Here is a 17,471-nt window from a genome sequence, read left to right as displayed (position 1 = left end):
TTATAACCACCTAGTTATGGTATTTTTTAGAGCAGCCCAAACAAAGAAAAACAGTTCTGTTGCCTTTTCCAAGAAGACTTTCCTGATGTCTCCACACTGTGAGGTGCTTCGAAAGCCAGCACCTCATGGTGTGTTAGATCCATCGTGATCAACTCAAAGGTAGTACTAGGTAGATAAGATTTGCGGCATGCATGAGTGAATAAATATTGTTTCTGCTTCCCTAGCACTATTACATCATCATAATCTGTTCTGGAGTCTGTTCTTGTGCATCTGCTCGTCTCCTGGCCCACAGACTTCTTGAGTCATAATTATATCTTATCCATCTCCATATCCCTAGCACTGCCTCTAGAGTGCATACTGGACACTGAATCATCTTTTGTAATTGTATTTATTGGTTAGTAAATCAATTGAAATGTTGATTGAAACAAGGAGTTCATTCAGCAATTATTTATTAAATGCGGATTATGCACCTCTACTATGATGATTACTGGTAGCACAAAGATTAAAAGACCCAGTTCTCTTCCTTATGAAGTGTGTTGACTAAGCAGAAGAAATGTGAACATATATTTGCTATCTGATATGATTATGACTCTGGGGGAAATATATAAAAAGTTCTGTAGAAATACATAGGAGAAAGCACCCCAAGTGTTAGAATCAGGTAGCGAAACTTCTTTAAAGATACAACATTTAAGCTAATGCTTCAAGTATTTCTCTTTTAGCGATTATCTGTTCACCAAGTACACTTAAAAAGTTCTCACTGGTCTTCTGAATTAACTTACTCTATTAGCAGGGTTCTTTGTTTGCAAATCAAAGGAAACCATTAATCAAGGGGTGAAAACAAGCCTATGCTGGCTTAACTGCCCCATCCAGAGGAAGACAGAGCACCTTGATTGACAGCCCTTTATGAAAACTGTATGCACTGAGAGAGAAGAGTTCTTAAGGCAAGATGGAGATGTTAGCAGAAAAAGGAAAATAGATTAGGGGAGGGTAGAGTAATTGACAGACAAACTCTCCAAGGTATGTTGACTGGTTTGGTTCTCAAGCCAGCTATATTTCCCAATATATATTTTCTAAATGTGCTTCCTTGTTATGTCAATTTTGGATCTTTCAGTTGCAAGTCAGAGAAACCTGGCTCACAGTGGCTTCAATAATTGACATGTATTTTTCTCACTAAACGAGAAATCTGGAAGGTGCTGGTCCAGGGCAGGTGCAATACCCACAATTCATCTTAGGGCCATTCACTCCAAGTGTGGTCCCAGGGCTGCTGGCTTTAGTCTAAACTGGTCTGTGATGGTGTTATGGATGGAACTGTGTCCTCTCAAAGTTTATGTGTTGAAGCACTACCTCCCTTAAATGTGGCTATTTGGAGATAGGACCTTTAAAGAGGTAATTAAGATTAAATCATCATAAGGGTGGGACACTAATCTAATATGACTAGTGTCCTTATAAGAATCAGGAGAAGCACCAGGGATGTGCACATACAGAGAAAAGGCCATGTGAGGACACAGCAAGAAGGCGACCATCTGCAAGCCCCAAGAAAGGTCTCAGAAAAACCTCAACCTTCCAACTCCTTGGTCTTGGACTTTCAGCCTCCTGAACTATGCGAAATAAATTTCTATTATTTAAACCACACAGTCTATGGTATTTTTTTTTCTTTCTTTCTTTTCAGTCCCCATAGAGACTGCCAAAAATTGCCAATGCCAACTATGTTTCAAGTGGTCATGGCGGGGTATTGGGAAAATTTTTCAATTAGCAATAATCGCGCCTCGGATAAACGTCATTGGCTACGATGCTGCGACTGTGCAGAGCTATGGTATTTTTTTATGGTTACCCAAGCAAACTAACACAGATAAGACAAAAACAGAATATTGGAGTAAGCATTTAGAAACTTGGATAAAATTTGCCAGAATTATTTAATGTCTTCTGAATCTAATAAAACATAGGAGCAAGTATTTTGAATGCCTTTATTTATTTTTATTGTATTTTAATCAGTCAACAATAGGTTGAATTTTGTTAAGTTATCTTTAACCACAGATAGACTAAGAAGCACTGTCTTAGGGTATCCAGGCTCTCTCTATATTTCTTTTGGCTTTTGTTTTTGTATGAGTAACTTCAGGGGCCTCAAGACAGCTGCTATACCTCCAAGCATCGTATCCTTATTCCAAGCAGAAAAAAAAAGAAAAGTTAAAGGTGAAAGTAAATAGAGGTGCCTGTTGAATCCATCTCCTTTAATCAAGAAAGCAAAAACTGACCTGGCATGGTGGGTCACACCATGTAATCCCGGTACTTTGGCAGGTTAAGGTGGGAGGATCACTTGAGCCCACAAGTTCAAGACCAGCCTGAGCAACGCAGTGAGACCTTATCTCTACAAATAAGTTTAAAAGATTAGCCAGATGTGCTAATGTGCACCTGTAGTTCCAGCTAATCAGGAAGCTGAGGTGAGAGAATTGCTTGAGCTTCCGAGGTCAAGGCCAGTCTAGACAACATAGCAAGTCCTTGTCTCTACAAATAATAACTTAAAAAATTAGCCAGAGGTGGTGGCGGGTCAGTCGTCTCAGTTATTTGGGAGGCTGAGGTGGAAGAATTGCTTGAGTGTTGGAGGCTGCAGTGAACTGTGATCACACCATTGCACTCCAACCTGGGCAACAGAGCCAGACTCCATCCCAAAAAAAAAAAAAAAAGGCATAAACTTCCTGGAAAGCTCATACTAGAGACTTCTGCTTCTATTATGCCTTAATTTATTTCTGCGGCTATAACAAAATGCCACAAACTGGGTAATTTGTAGATAATAGAAGTTTCTTTCTTACAGTTCTGGAGGCTGAGAAGCCTAAGGTCAAGGTGCCAGCAGGTTCAGTGTCTGGTGAGGCCTTGCCCTCTCCTTCCAGGATGGCATCTTGTTGCTGCATCCTCACATGGCAGAAGGGCACAAATGCATAAATGCACTCCCTTAATACCTTTGTTATGGCACTGATCCCACCCATGAGAGAGAAGCCCTCATGACCCGATCACCTCCCAAGGCCCCATCTCTTAACTCTTGACTTTTCATAATAAGACCAATGAGGATTCAAAAAGAGACCCATTGATGTCCCCAAAAAACTCTTTGCTCCAGCTCTGCTAGCCTCGCTGTTTCCTGCCCACAACTAAATAGTTACAACCCTGTGGGATATTTAAATGTGAAACTATTTTTAAGATGGATGTTTTCTCTCAATGTAAATACAATTTCTTGTGTGTGTTTTCATTCTTTCACTCATTTGAAAAAATTGGGACATAGCAGAAGAGAAGACAAACAGGATTTACTAGAAAGGAGGTTAAATTCCAATGTATGAATTTTGGAGGGAAACCAACATTCAGGCAGTAGTAATCTATTAGCGAGAAGGGAGAAGGGAGTTATAGATTGCAGTTGAGTAAACTTAAATGCATAATAAACTGGTTTTACATCAATCTCTTGAGAGCTTGGGTAGTATAAGTTTAGATCTTAGTTCTTTCTAAATATGTGATGATAGATGATGATTGAAAGATGGTGGATGATAGATAAATAGATAGATGATAGATAGGTAGATTGATCATACTGTCCTATGGAAAATCAACCAACATAGGGCTCATTTGGGAGGTCATGCATGTAGCAGCCAGTCAGCCTTTTCTTTTAATTCACTAAACCAGCAAGGGCTCCATCTGTTATACATATGCAAAGCAGTGTACTCATGGAAGTGCTTTAACATAAATTGCCACATTTAACATAGGTAACTGTTCTAGCGGCATTGGAGATAAATTCTAAGAAAATAAATTTAGGTCATTGATTAAAGAATAAACTTGCAGGCTGGGCGTGGTGGCTCATGCCTATAATCTCAGCATCTTGGGAGGATGAGGCGGGAGGATCACGAAGCCAGGAGTTCGAGACTAGTCTGACCAACATGGTGAAACCCCATCTCTACTAACAAAATACAAAAAAAAGTTCGCTGGGCCTGGTGGCATTCGCCTGTAATCCCAGCTACTCAGGAGGCTGACTCAGGAGAATTGCTTGAACCCAGAAGGCAGAGGTTGCAGTGAGCTGAGATTGTGCCACTGCACTCCAGCAAGACTCCATCTCAAAACAAAAACAAAACAAAACAAAACAAAAAGAATAAACTTCCAATAACCACCCCATCTAAGAGTCTTCATATAAATTGAAATTATTTGGTAATCAGGCATTTGTTTAGCATTTTCTTTCTCTTTTTTTTTGAGATGGACTCTTCCTTTGTTGCCCATGCTGGAATGCAATGACGCAATCTCAGCTCACTGCAGCCTCTGCCTCCTGGGTTCAAGTGATTCTCCTGCCTCAGCCTCCCAAGTAGCTGGGACTACAGGCGCCCACCACCACGCCTAGCTAATTTTTTGTATTTTTGGAAGAGACGGGGTTTCACCATGTTGGCCAGGATGGTCTTGATCTCCTGAACTAGTGACCCGACTGCCTCACCCTCCCAAAGTGTTTGAATTACAGGCATGAGCCGCTGCGTGGCCAGCACTTTCTATCTTTTAAAGTTTTGGTCTGGAAATAAATTTTATATTGTTATTGGTTCTGTGTGAATAATAAAGGAACCATGCAAAATATTTGGGAACTAAACCAACACCACACCTCTAAGCAAGTGGTACTAAAAGTCAAATCTCCTGAATTACATGTCTCACCATTTCTTGACTTTTCATAATAAGACCAGTCAGGAGTCAAAAAAAGACCCATTGATGTTCTCCCAAAACTCTTTGCTCCAGCCCTGCTAGCCTCCCTGTTTCCTGCTCACTACAAAATAGTTACATCCCTGCAGGATATTCAAATGCTAAATAAACTATTTTTAAGATGGATGTTTTCTCTCATGGTAAGTACAATTTGTTGTGTATGTTTTCATTCTCTCACTCTTTTGAAAAAAAGGGAACACAACAAAAAATAAGACTAACAGGATTTACTAGAAAACCAACATTTACATCAGTTATTAATAAAACATAATTGTGAAATTTTTACCAACAAAATAATGTTGTGTGCTTTTTTGCCTAGGTTGAGCACTCTCTTTCTCGATCCTCTACACTTTTTCACTAGCTATTATGTCACTTTCCTCTGCCATCAGGCACTGTAATAAAAAGCCATCTCTGAGGACACGAACGAGACCATTCATGAAGACAACGTAGAGAGAAAATGAGCAGACTGTGTCTATTTCAGAATCTCCCTACCAGCCATCCTGAGCCCAATGTGACAAGATCTTGTTGTAAAGATCGTGTAAAGTAAAAATTTGTATTAAAATGTCCAACATTGAAATGGTAGATGTTTTTGTTTTTGTCCCATTTTAAAATAGATTCAATTACTGTGTAGATAATGTAATGCTCTCATACCTACACAAATTGTTTTATGATTCTTTCAAATGATATCCCACTATTGAATATTCAATCATTTATGCCAGTAATCACTGTGATTCTTGAACATAATTGAGATGTACTTATTTAGTTTACCCTTTCAGCTATCTGAATATGAAAAGGAAACAAATCAAGACAACATCTGGTATGTCGGGATATTATCCACAGCCTGAATCAAAGAAGGTAAGACAAGTAACAGGCACTTTTGTGCAGTGGAAAGGGCTCTGGGCAGGACATTTGAATCCCATTTCCCAGTGGTGGATCAATGGTCAAATCACTTAATCTACTTGGGCCTCAACTGTCTTTGATGTTTACTCCCTAGGATGAACTTTATGATCCTGGGATTCCTTCTGCTCTGTGGTTTACAAAGCTTGAAAACGGATAGGTAAAAATTGAAGATGATCTTTACAACAAGATCCTGTCACATTGGGCTCAGGATGTCTGGTAGGGAGATTCTGAAATAGACAAAATCTGCTCATTTTTTCTCTGCATCATCTTCATGAATGGTCTTGTTCCTATTGACTTAATTCAGATCTATCTTTATGTGCTTTTGTATATGTTGGCCCAAAATACTGTGAATTAGTTCCAAACATTTAAAAATTGGGATACATTTCTCAATAATATGGGTTTCTAGTTTCTTATGAAAAAAAAAAATTAAAAATCCAGAAAGAGTAGACTCAGATTTCTGGTACTCCACCTTTCAGATGGGACCTATACTTTACATATGAGGACAGTTTTTATTGTTCCATATTGTCTCTTTCCCTGTGTTATCTGTGTATCCCCTACTGTCAGATGTTTTTAACCCTAACTGTCAGGACTTTATATCTGCAGCTACTTCTTCATAGAATAGCAGACCTCCAGATATTCACCTAACCTGGCTGTATTTTCTTTTGAACAGTTATCATATCTGAAATTATGCTTTCTGTTTGTTTGTTCGTATGTTTGGTGCTTGCCCTTACTAGAACAAAACCTTTTCAGAGGGAAGACACTTTCTCTTGTTCACCAGAGTATTGAGCACATAAAATTATATTTGGCATATGGTAGGTATCAAATAATTATCCATTGACATGTGGTTGACTGTTATTTCCTACCCTTTTGGAATTTATATCTTCTATTTGCCAAGCAAAGTGTTTTACGAACTATTTTATTATAGGAAAACTCAAAATATCAGCCCTCACTGTGAATATATTTAAAAACAAACGGTGTTGTTTTCCTCTCAATTATTCAGGAAATACGTGATTATTGGAGAACGATTAGAAAATATGGAAACGAATATCACTCATAATTTCATTCAACTGAACTATGTATTTCAAAATGTTGACTTTCTATTTTAGTACTTTTTCAGGAGCGATGTGCTTATATTACATATGTTTAAACTTTTTCACATACTCTCCCTCTTCTTCAGTCATTCATACAATAAAACTTTCCCCTCTTTTCAGAGAAGCACTGGGGACAAGTGGCTCTTGACACTTCTAAGCCCACACTTGTGCCTTCCAAGAAAAACAGGAAGGATTCATTTGATTGCTAAGATAATGACAGCCTGATATTCATTATTTCATTTTTTTTTTTGCCATGGACAGCATTCTATGGACTTATTGGTTGCTGTTGAGAAGCAAACCCTTGCCATTGGCTTTCCCCATCAATGGTCCCAAGGCCATGTGATCTTCCTCTTGTGGTCTAAGTCAGGACCTGCTCTGCACACTCATCCATTCCCATAGAGTCCCAAAGTCTAGAGTTATAAGACGTTATGGCAGACCCCACTTAAGCTGACTTCTCGAATTCGTCTTTATCAACAATAAAGTAATACTGTAATTTACATTTCACCCAGCTGCTATAGTTATTTCTCTATAGGTTTAGAATGTAGAAGAAAGAGTGATGAGTGTTTTTTCTCACTGCAAATCCCCCAATGCTAAATAATCACTTCTATAATCTGATTTTTCTGTACTTGTCCAACCCATGGACATCATGAGGCCCAGGACAGCTTTGAATACAAATTCATAAACTTCTTAAAATGTTACAAGATTTTTTGGTGGTACTTTTTCTAGTTCATCAGCTATCACTAGTGTTAATGTATTTTATGTGTGGCCCAAGACAATTCGTTTTCTAATGTAGCCCAGGGAGTCCACCAGACTGGACACCCCTGGATTAAAGCTTGTTTCATTATTTTGGACACCACCACATTTGACTTGGTTCACTTCATGACAGGCTGGCCACACCACTGATGAATGCTGCATCCATCTTTAGCAGCAGATGTTGGGACATCTGTTTCCTGAGGAATTCTAAGTGTCTTGATTGCTCAGTAAGAGCAGTAATACTGCGTAGAAGGAGGATGTGGTGGTCTTTGCTTTATTCCTCATTCCACTCACACAGTCAACCCAATTTAATCCATCCGAAGACTAACAGTCTCTTACAAATTATGTTTAAGCACAGATCCAGTGGCTACATAGTCATTTTTAATTAATTTTATTAATTTTAGCTTTTTTGCTAATTTCCCTGCAACTGTTGTAAGCAAGCAAGTTAGAAGGAACGCGCCATGCTCTGAATTCTAAATTAAGAGTCCTTTATTAATTAACCAGTGACTGAGAGACGGCTAATACTCAAAATTCTCTCGGCCCTGATTATTTTTTATACCTTCATTTAGGTAGGGGAGGGGAGTACCTAGCTGAAGTGGAATTTTACAGAAGCAGAAAAGCAGGTTAGAGGAAGGGGCTGCAGGCACAGGTGGTTTCCATACAATTACCAAGAAGAGGGGTGATCAGGCTCCTTCTGTACAATGATCAAAGGGAAATTTTTCTTACAATAGCAGTGGGGAGGTATGCCAAGCAGGATGTGGCACAGTGGTTACAAGTGTTAAGAACAGTATGCTTCAATGCTTCTAAGTGCAGCATGACCCAGTTAGGCACCCAAAGGGGCTGTGATAAGGAGGAGGAAGCCAGGTTGGAGTTTACAGCTAAAATGGAGTCAGTGATGCTAGCCCAGGGTAGGTTATTACACAGCTATAATCTTACTGTTATTCTTCTCAGGAATTTGTTTGAAACATGAACATTATTATTAATTGGTATTATTGATTCAGCTCTTCCTCTCCCATCAAGTGATTAAACCGAAATAGTCTGAGGATGAGAAACATGACTTAATCTTGCACAGCCTCAGAGTTCCTCAAAAAGGCAGCCTGGAGCCATGGGCTGATTCTTCCTTCCATTACAGGAAATGAATGATTAGAACAACAATCGGAAACAAAGCATGTCTTCTCTGATCTAGGTAAATGTTCTCTTGGGGGTCCCCCAATGCACCCTGTATTTTCCCAATTTCACTCCTCATTACACTTTATTATCATCACTGGTTGATTTCCTTCCTTCCTGACTTGACCATCAATTTTTCAAAGGAAGAGAATTTGCCTGGCTTACTTAAACCTGGATTCCCATTGCTACCATGCCTGTAGCTTAATAAATGCTTTAATAAATGCTGTTAAAAATATCTGTTGAATGAAAAAATCAGTGCAAGGTGGAAGTTAAAGTCTAGAAAACATGAAATGCGCCAGATAAAACATGTGAGTCTAGCTTCAAAAATGACAGCATAAGACTAAAAAGATTGGAGTGATATCTTTTCTGTGCTCCATTCTTCTGATAGCTCCTTCACCTAATCTCCATTGCTCATGAGCAGAGACCATAAAAGGGACACTGTAGACTGAACAGATGCTACAATTAGGCAGTTACATATGGAAAAAGAAAGACAAAACTGAGCAATGTTTTAAAAACGCAAAAATATTAAATGAATTTGCACATCCAGTAGTATTTTTTACAAAACCAAATTAACCAACAAATAAAAAATAGTAACACATAAATAATCTAATCTAATAAAAGAGGAGGCAAATGCAGTAGACTAGGAAGCAGAAATGGGCCTAATCACAAATATTGGAATTTTAAAAATTATTAGGTGTATAAATAATGCCCTCTTCTATTAAGTTGAACTGTGCAATGAAATAAATGACTGTGTCTGTCAGACAAAGCAGATAAATGGGGAGATGGGGGTGGAAGGAGCCAATATAGACTTATGAAACAGAAGACCTTAATAGATGAAACATTATGAAATACATTCAGAAATGTTATTGGAGATTTTCTTCCAAAAACATATGTAAGTTAATGTGATGAGTTCTTCCAAATACTAAAGGAATAATAACTTCAATGCGGTATAAATTATTTCAGAGCATAAACACAGTCGGAAAGATTTTATATTGATTTTCATAAAGACAGTGCAACACTGATATGAAGACCTGACAAAGATCAATATCATTTATGACTACTTATGATAAAATTATAAATAAAATGCTAACAAATAGAAATTTTAAATAATATTTACTCAAAAAGAGCTCATCCAAGAGATTTGAATCAAATTGGGGAGAAAATAATATCAAGAGATACCAAAAGGCTGGTTTCCAAAATTTGTCATGCAGCTATGATTTTTTTTTTTTTAAGAAAAAACCTCTTTGGCCACACTTTTCAAAACCTTAGTATTTAATGTGATGAAAAGTGCCTACTCCAAATGCTGAATCACTAAAGGTACTGCCATTAATCAGAAATAGAAGAAATATGCTTACCATCACTAATATTATTTATTATATGTCCAGAAGTTCTAATAGTCCATTATGATTTAAAATTAAAACATGAGTTATATAATTAAAAAGGAAACAAAATTATCCTTATTTCTAGATATGATTTGTCTATTTTGAAAACCCAAGACAATCAACTCAAGTATCATAGAAAAATATCATTAGAAATAAATCAGTGAAATGACTTAATCAAAATAAATATATAAAATCTAATGGCTCCACTTCCCTCAGAATAGCTAACAGTAAAGGCTGACTACACCAAGTGTTGGCAAGAGTGTGAAGAACTCAAATTCTTATAAATTGCTGGTAGGAATGTAAACTGGCCAAAGTCACTTTAAAAAACATTTCTTCAGACTTTTAAATGTCACATTTCCTTTACCAAACAACTCATACATTCTATTCCTAGATATTTGGCCAAGAAAAAGTGAACATCTGTGTCAATGGAAAGACTTGCATATGCATGTGTATAGCAACATTATTCATGATAACCAAAGTTAAGAGAAACAATGTGTCCATCAAGAAGTGAATAAATTAAATGTGATATAGCCATATAATGGAATATTAGCCATAAAAAGGAATGAACTATTGATACATGTAACAAGAAGGCTGGATCCTAAAATCATTATGCTGAGGAAAGTCATTAGACACAAAAAGTATATCCTGAATGTTTAATTTATATAAAACTCTAGAAATGTAAATAAATCTATAGTTAAAAATAAAGGTAGATTAGTAGTTGTCTGAGATGGGGTGAGGAATAAAATGAGCTGCAAAGGAACAGGAGGAATGTGGAGCAGGTGATGTGAAGGTTTGATTTTGGTGATAGTTTCATGAATGTATACACCTGTCAAAACTCATTCAATGAATGTGAATTATTGCAGTTACATTGTATATCAGTTAATTTATTTTAAAAATACAATAGAGCCTTCTGGAGAAGAAAATCTAAAGATCAAGGCCACATTCACATTGCAGTATATCCTAAAACTAAAATGTCTAAAGTCTTTTAGCTTATCTCATCAAAATGTTTTACTGGCTCTTATTTGCTTATAGACTCTATGCTTCATTGCAGTAATTAATTACCAAAATGTAAAGATTTAAAGATATTGATATTCATGCAACAGCAATATGAAAGATGCTATTTGTTTATCCCCCATTTCTCCATTATGTTGAAAGACAGATGGACACACACACACACACACACGCACACACACAGAGAGAGAGAGAGAGACAGACAGACAGACAGAAAGAGACAGAGATTAACTTTGCTGAAATGGCAATGCTCAACTAGAAACTGATTTTCCCTAAATTTTCAATAGTTGGGGCTTTTAGAAAATTTATTGATTTGATAATAAAAAGGGGAATGTTCAGTTGACACTTACATTTTGCCGTTTATATTCTCCCTTTTTGTCTGACTAGTTAGAAAGAGTGGCCTAAAAGTACAGCAGCCATCTTGTGACCAAGAAGAAGAAGATCAAATGCTAAAGATGGTAGAGCAAAAAGAGAGAAGAGATTTGGGTCAGCCCTGGAATACCGATTGTATTCTCCTTGCCACGTGAGAAAAATCAATCCTTTCGAATTTTCATGTACAGGTATACAAGTTTCTCTGACTCCAGCATATGTTGAACTGAAATCAATCACATGTTGTTGTTGCCGAAATGAGACTTACAGATCAAGTCATTAAGCTTCTCATGATACAGCTGATGAAACAGGCCCAGAAAAATCTAAGTGAGTTTTCTAACAGGAAACAACCCAGAGACTCAAAATTGAAATCCAAACTTGATTCTCAGTTCAGCACTGTTTCTACGGTTCCAGCTGCCATACTAAGTAAAAGAAAAACATGCTTACTGGTAGCCTACTTTGTGCCAGGTACTGTTCTGGGTGATATCAGAGGCGGAACTGTCTAAGATCATACTCCTTTCTCACAAGGGCATACAATCTAGATGTGGCACTAATCTTTCTCAACAATTTTGCTGAGTCAATTCCATGCTTAAAAATTTATTATACATTATCTGTTATTCAAAACCCCATCGGTTCTAACTTATGCTCTCTACCACATTTCCCATAAGAACCCTAACAAAACATTCATCACAGTAAAATTATTTTATTTGTATAAATTATTTTATCTCTAGATGAAGAGATAAAACTTCATCAGACTATAAAATTAGAGTAGTTTTAAAATACAGCTTGTGAAATTAGTGAAATTAGTGCCATTACATTATGGACCACAATAATATAAGCCGGTATTATACACAGTAAGTGATAATGTGTTTGTGTCCATATTAAGAAAACAACACTTTGGGTAGATATCACAAATGTTTGTTTGAAGGAATGTTGTTTGATTTTTCTTGAGGGAAAAATAAGGTTACAATAAGTAGAAGACAATAGGGAGGACATTCCTAGAGGGCATAAATGTCTTTGGTTAATCTTGGGAAAAATACAAATAAAATAGTTTGACTGTGATGAATGTTTTGTTAGGGTTCTTATGGAAAATGTGGTAGAGAGCATAGGTCAGAACCAACAGGACTGTGGCTTAAATCAGTGATCTTTAACATTTTTGCTCACTTATCCATTAAAAAGATTTTGGAGAAAACTTTGAATTAAAGGATGAGTAGTTTTAACTTTATTCTTCAGATAATGATCAATGTATAATATGTTTTTAAGCATGAAATTGACTCAGAAAAAATATTGAGAAAAATAAATTTGATGTTCATAACTAGAAAAAATGAAATAGAATAGAAAAGATGAAACTAGGCTAGGCGTAGTGGCTCATGCCTATAATTCAAGCACTTTGAGAGGCTGAGGTGGGCAGATCACTTGAAATCAGGAGTTCGAGACCACCCTAGCCAACATGGCAACCCCATCGCTACACAATATAGAAATAATAGTTGGGCATGGTTCTGGGCACCTGCAATCTTAGCTACTGGGGAGGCTGAGGAACTAATCGTTTGAATCTGGGAGATGGAGGTGGCAGTGAGCTGAGATCCCTGCACTCCAGCCTTGGTGATAGAGTGAGATGCCATTTCAAAAAAATAAATAAATAAAATAAAAAAGATGAAACTACATATTATTTGAAAGGCATTTGCAACATGTATAATATACATATACATAATTCTAAATCATAAACAAATGAGCAATAAAATATAGTAAGAATTGTCTACCATAGTATAGGGCCTGGAACACAGTAGGTGCTTAATAAGTGTATAAATAATTCATTCACAAAGTAAATTAATATTCATGTATGAACCAAAATATTATTGCAGACTCTTTTAAGCTAGTGATATTAAGGTACCCATTATAAAACCTTCAAATGTGTATAATCTATTATCTCTTTCTAGATAAAAATGTAAGTTTTAAGGATCACTGAAAACTGGTAGAGTTACCTAGGTAACCCATGAAGTAAAATTCATGAGAATTAAATTCTGATTGTAAGTATTTCCTTTACTGTCTGCCTTTTGAAAAGAGGCAACAGATATAGCATCAAAGCTTCCACTTAAGAAGCAGATCAAAAAGAATAGGTGACTTGATTCTGGTATATCTAAATATCTACTTATGATTTCAATCACCTTTCTTTTGAGCTTTTGGTTATTTTTAGAACCACTTTTCAACAGTGACCAAATGAGTTCACAGACTGAGAACTTAGATGAGATCTATACAAATGCAATTGCTTGAGTATTTTTTTAAACTAAAAAGGATTTAAGGGTTTTTGAATGACTCAGATAATTAGATAAAATATGGTTCACCTGTGCTGTCTACTGAACCATACGTGCCAAGACATTTAGATAGTGGCCAACATTTGCTGCTCTCTCTATTTAATGTTCAGAGTAGCTATTTGAAAGGAATACTTCTTTGAAAGATAGTCATGTTACCAAATCACCAAAACATCAGGGTAATCAGTGGAAAACGTCAATCAATCATCTAGATGTGTTGCTTGATTTACAATAAACATGGCAGATTCTGTTGCTTTTACTCTGGCAATATGGCATCTTGTCAGATAATGCTACTCCCAGGGAGAGATACCAAAAAGAGTGTATGCTGGATCCCAAAGTTTCTGTTGAAAGGATAAAAATATGTTTCCCTATATCCTGAGCAACAAAGTTGACTTATTTAATGTTTCTCTTCATCTGAATTATTTGTGCTAATACATAATATAGTTTGGCGTTAATGTTTTTGAATTTTAAAAACTCAGTTATTTAATCAAGAGACTATTTTATCTGTGTAGAGTTTTTATCATTGTAGGTTACTAGTTAAGAACATAAGAGAACATTACGTTGTTTTTAACTAAAGTCAAAATAACATAGGAATTTCTGTCCATCGTAGTCCTAGGAACTGGTCTTAGGCATCCAACTTCAAAACTTTTCAGAAAACATTGATAACACATATGTTATATGTAGCACGTAAGCGTATTCTCTGAGCAAAGGGAACAGATTATTTCCTGAAGAACATTTCCAGGACACAAAGTGAAAAAAGGAGACCTCAATAGGTCTAATGGCTTCCTTGACGTGACTAAAATTTTTAGAGAAGTGTTCTGGAGAGAAGAAACAAAAACAGAGAGTAGAGAAAGTTCTAGAGAGCTGTAGAGGGTTCTACTCAAATCTTAGGCTGCCTACTGACTACTGGATATGTGTGAGAAACTACTAAACTGAGAGAGAAAAAAACAAACAAACAAACAAAAAAAACAGTAGAAAAAGGCAGATGAGCAATCAGTCTCCCGAACTATGGTCAGAAATAGTTTGTGCTCACACCAGCCTGACTGGAAAAATTTTTAAGCACATAGGACATTGAATATAGATTTGAGAAGAGGATTGCATTGGTAGTGGGGCTAAATTGGTCATAAATAGCTACTTTGAACTCACCTAAGAAAGCTGAAAAGAAAGAGTCAAAGGATCAGACTGTTCAAGTAACTTAACTGTGTCCTAGAGCAAAACCAAAAATTAAGTAAATACCAGAAAAAAGAGAAATTCAACATGAAAATCTGTGTCTATAATCTATCCAAAAATTACCATATATACAAACTGTATTAAAGTAGAATCTTTAATAAGGAGAAAAATTAAGCAAAATAAGTAGCTCATAAATTACAAACATGATGTAATTGGTAAATAAGAATATTAAAACTTTATTCTTAGCTTATTTACAAAAGGTAGATAATTGCATGAGCATAATGAAGAAAGAATAAAGATTTAAAAAACATCCAAATCAAACTTATTTTATCAAGAAATGAAAAATACAATGTGTAAAATAAGAAATACACTTTATGGAATTACCAGCATATTAGACATGCAGAAAAAAAGATTGATCAATTTTAAGATATAGAAAAAAAAACTACTTTTTTTAAGATCCAAAGAAAATAATTGAAAAAATCAACAAAGCGTGACAGAGATACAAAAGAATATTAACTAACCACATATACATGTAAAGTTAAATAGCAGAGGGGAAAGGGATAAAGAAACAAAAAAATTATTTGAAAAAATAATGCTTAAAATTTTTCCAAATTTGAAAACGATAAACCCACATATTCAAGAAGCTCAATCAGCCCAAAGCACAAGAAATAGGAAAGTAACTACATAAAGACACATGATAATAAAACTGCTGAAAACTAGTAATAAAGAGGAAATATTTGAAAATAGCCAGGAAAAGATACACTGTGAATTGAAGACCAAAACAATGCATTGGCATATCATCAGAAATAATACAATCCAGAACATAGTGGGGTGACGCAGAAAAGAAATAAAAAGAAAATAGAAAAAATCAACCTAGAATTGTATAAACATCACAATGTCTTTTTAAAAATAAAAAGCAAAATAAAGACTTCTTAAGAAAACAAACACTGATCACTCTTAGACCAGCATTATAAGAAGTGTTAAAGGATGTTCTACCAAAAGGATAATGAAAAAAAGAAATTTAGATCTTTGCTAAGGAATGAATAAAACCAGAAATCATTAATATGCTGATAGGTAAACATGAAATATTTTTATTCTATTTAAGAAATGGGATAAAAATAAAATTATTTAAAAATAATAATTTGTTTGGCGTGGTGGCTCACGCCTGTAGCCTGTAATCCCAGTACTTTGAGAGACTATGGCCAGTAGATCACTTGAAGCCAGGAGTTCCAGAACAGCCTACCAACATGCTGAAACACCATCTCTACTAAAAATACAAAAATTATCTGGGCTTGGGAGTGCACCTGTAATCCCAGCTACTCAGGAGGCTGAGGTACAAGAATTGCTTGAACCTGGGAGGCAGAGCCAAAATTACACCACTGCCCTCCAGCCTGGGTGACAGAGTAAAACTCCATCTCAAAAAGTAAATAAATGAATAAAAATAATAATTTATTTTCGAGTTTATTATACACATAAAAAATATATGACAACAAAAGTACAAAATTCAGGTGATAAAAACAGAAATATAATACTTGAATATTCTTATCCTGTGCTTGAAGTGATATAATATTATTCGAAGGTAGACAATAATATGTCAAACATGCATACAATAAAGCATAGAACAACTGCTAAAACAAAACATAACAAACAATATAACTAATAAACTAATAAACCAATAAAGCAGATACAATTCAATTAAAAGACATTCAATTCTAAAATAAGAGCTGTATTAGTTTTCTGTTGTGGGATCACACATTAACCCAAATCTTATCAGTGCCCACAACTGACATTTATTATCTCACACAGTTTCTGAGGGGCATAAATTCAAAAATGCCTTAGCTAGGTGGTTCTTACTCAGGGTCTCTCAGGAGGTTGCAACTAAGAAAATGTGCTTCCTTCAGCAGCATATAAACTAAAAGTGGAACAATACAGACAAGATTGGCATGGCCTTTGTACAAGGGTGACATGCAAATTAGTGAAGCATTTCATATTTTTGGAGTAGGATAACTAAAGTTAACAATAATGTATTGTACATTTCAAAATAGAAGTGAGGACTTTAAATATTCTCAAAACAAACAAATGACAAATGCTTGTATTGGTAGATGTCTTAAATACCCTGACTTGATCATTACACACTCTATGCATATAATATAACATATACTTACTAAATTTGTTCAAATACTATCGATCAATAAAAATAGAACATAATCAGTTGGAAAAAAAACCCCACTTCATAATTGATAAAACTACTAGACAGCAAATTAGTAAGAATATAGAATATTTGAAAAACAGTATGAACAAACCTGAACTAATTAACATTTATAGAACATTTCACCCAAAAGAGTAAATTATACATTGTTTTTACATGACATGAAATGTTTACCAAGATTAACAATATTTTGGGGCATAAAACAAGTCTCAATAAACTTAAAAGCATGTTCTCTGACCATGATGAATTTAAATTAGAAATCAATAACATTAAAATAAATGAAAAATCTCTAAATATTTGGAAACTAAACAATACATTTTCAAGTAACTTATGGTTCAAAGAAGAAATACAAAGGAAATTAGAAAATATTTTAGGCTGAATAAGATAAAAACATGACATATCAAAT

At 35.5% G+C, this 17,471-nt stretch overlaps 2 non-coding genes across 2 annotated transcripts; one reads left to right on the top strand and one right to left on the bottom strand.

Annotated features, from left to right (window-relative positions):
* Positions 1 to 1,669: 1,669 nt before the first annotated feature.
* On the bottom strand, positions 1,670 to 1,810 carry LOC119467247. The gene has a single exon (XR_005195783.1). It is a non-coding gene; the product is annotated as a U4 spliceosomal RNA (small nuclear RNA).
* A 14,934-nt stretch (positions 1,811 to 16,744) lies between these two features.
* LOC119467250 lies at positions 16,745 to 16,851 on the top strand. The gene has a single exon (XR_005195786.1). It is a non-coding gene; the product is annotated as a U6 spliceosomal RNA (small nuclear RNA).
* Positions 16,852 to 17,471: the final 620 nt, after the last annotated feature.

Source organism: Cebus imitator, unplaced genomic scaffold (genome assembly GCF_001604975.1).
Source record: "Cebus imitator isolate Cc_AM_T3 unplaced genomic scaffold, Cebus_imitator-1.0 Scaffold269, whole genome shotgun sequence".
NCBI classification, from domain to species: Eukaryota; Metazoa; Chordata; class Mammalia; order Primates; family Cebidae; genus Cebus; species Cebus imitator.
The sequence above is the reverse complement of the archived record's forward strand: the minus strand, read 5'-3'. Positions and strand labels throughout refer to the sequence as shown.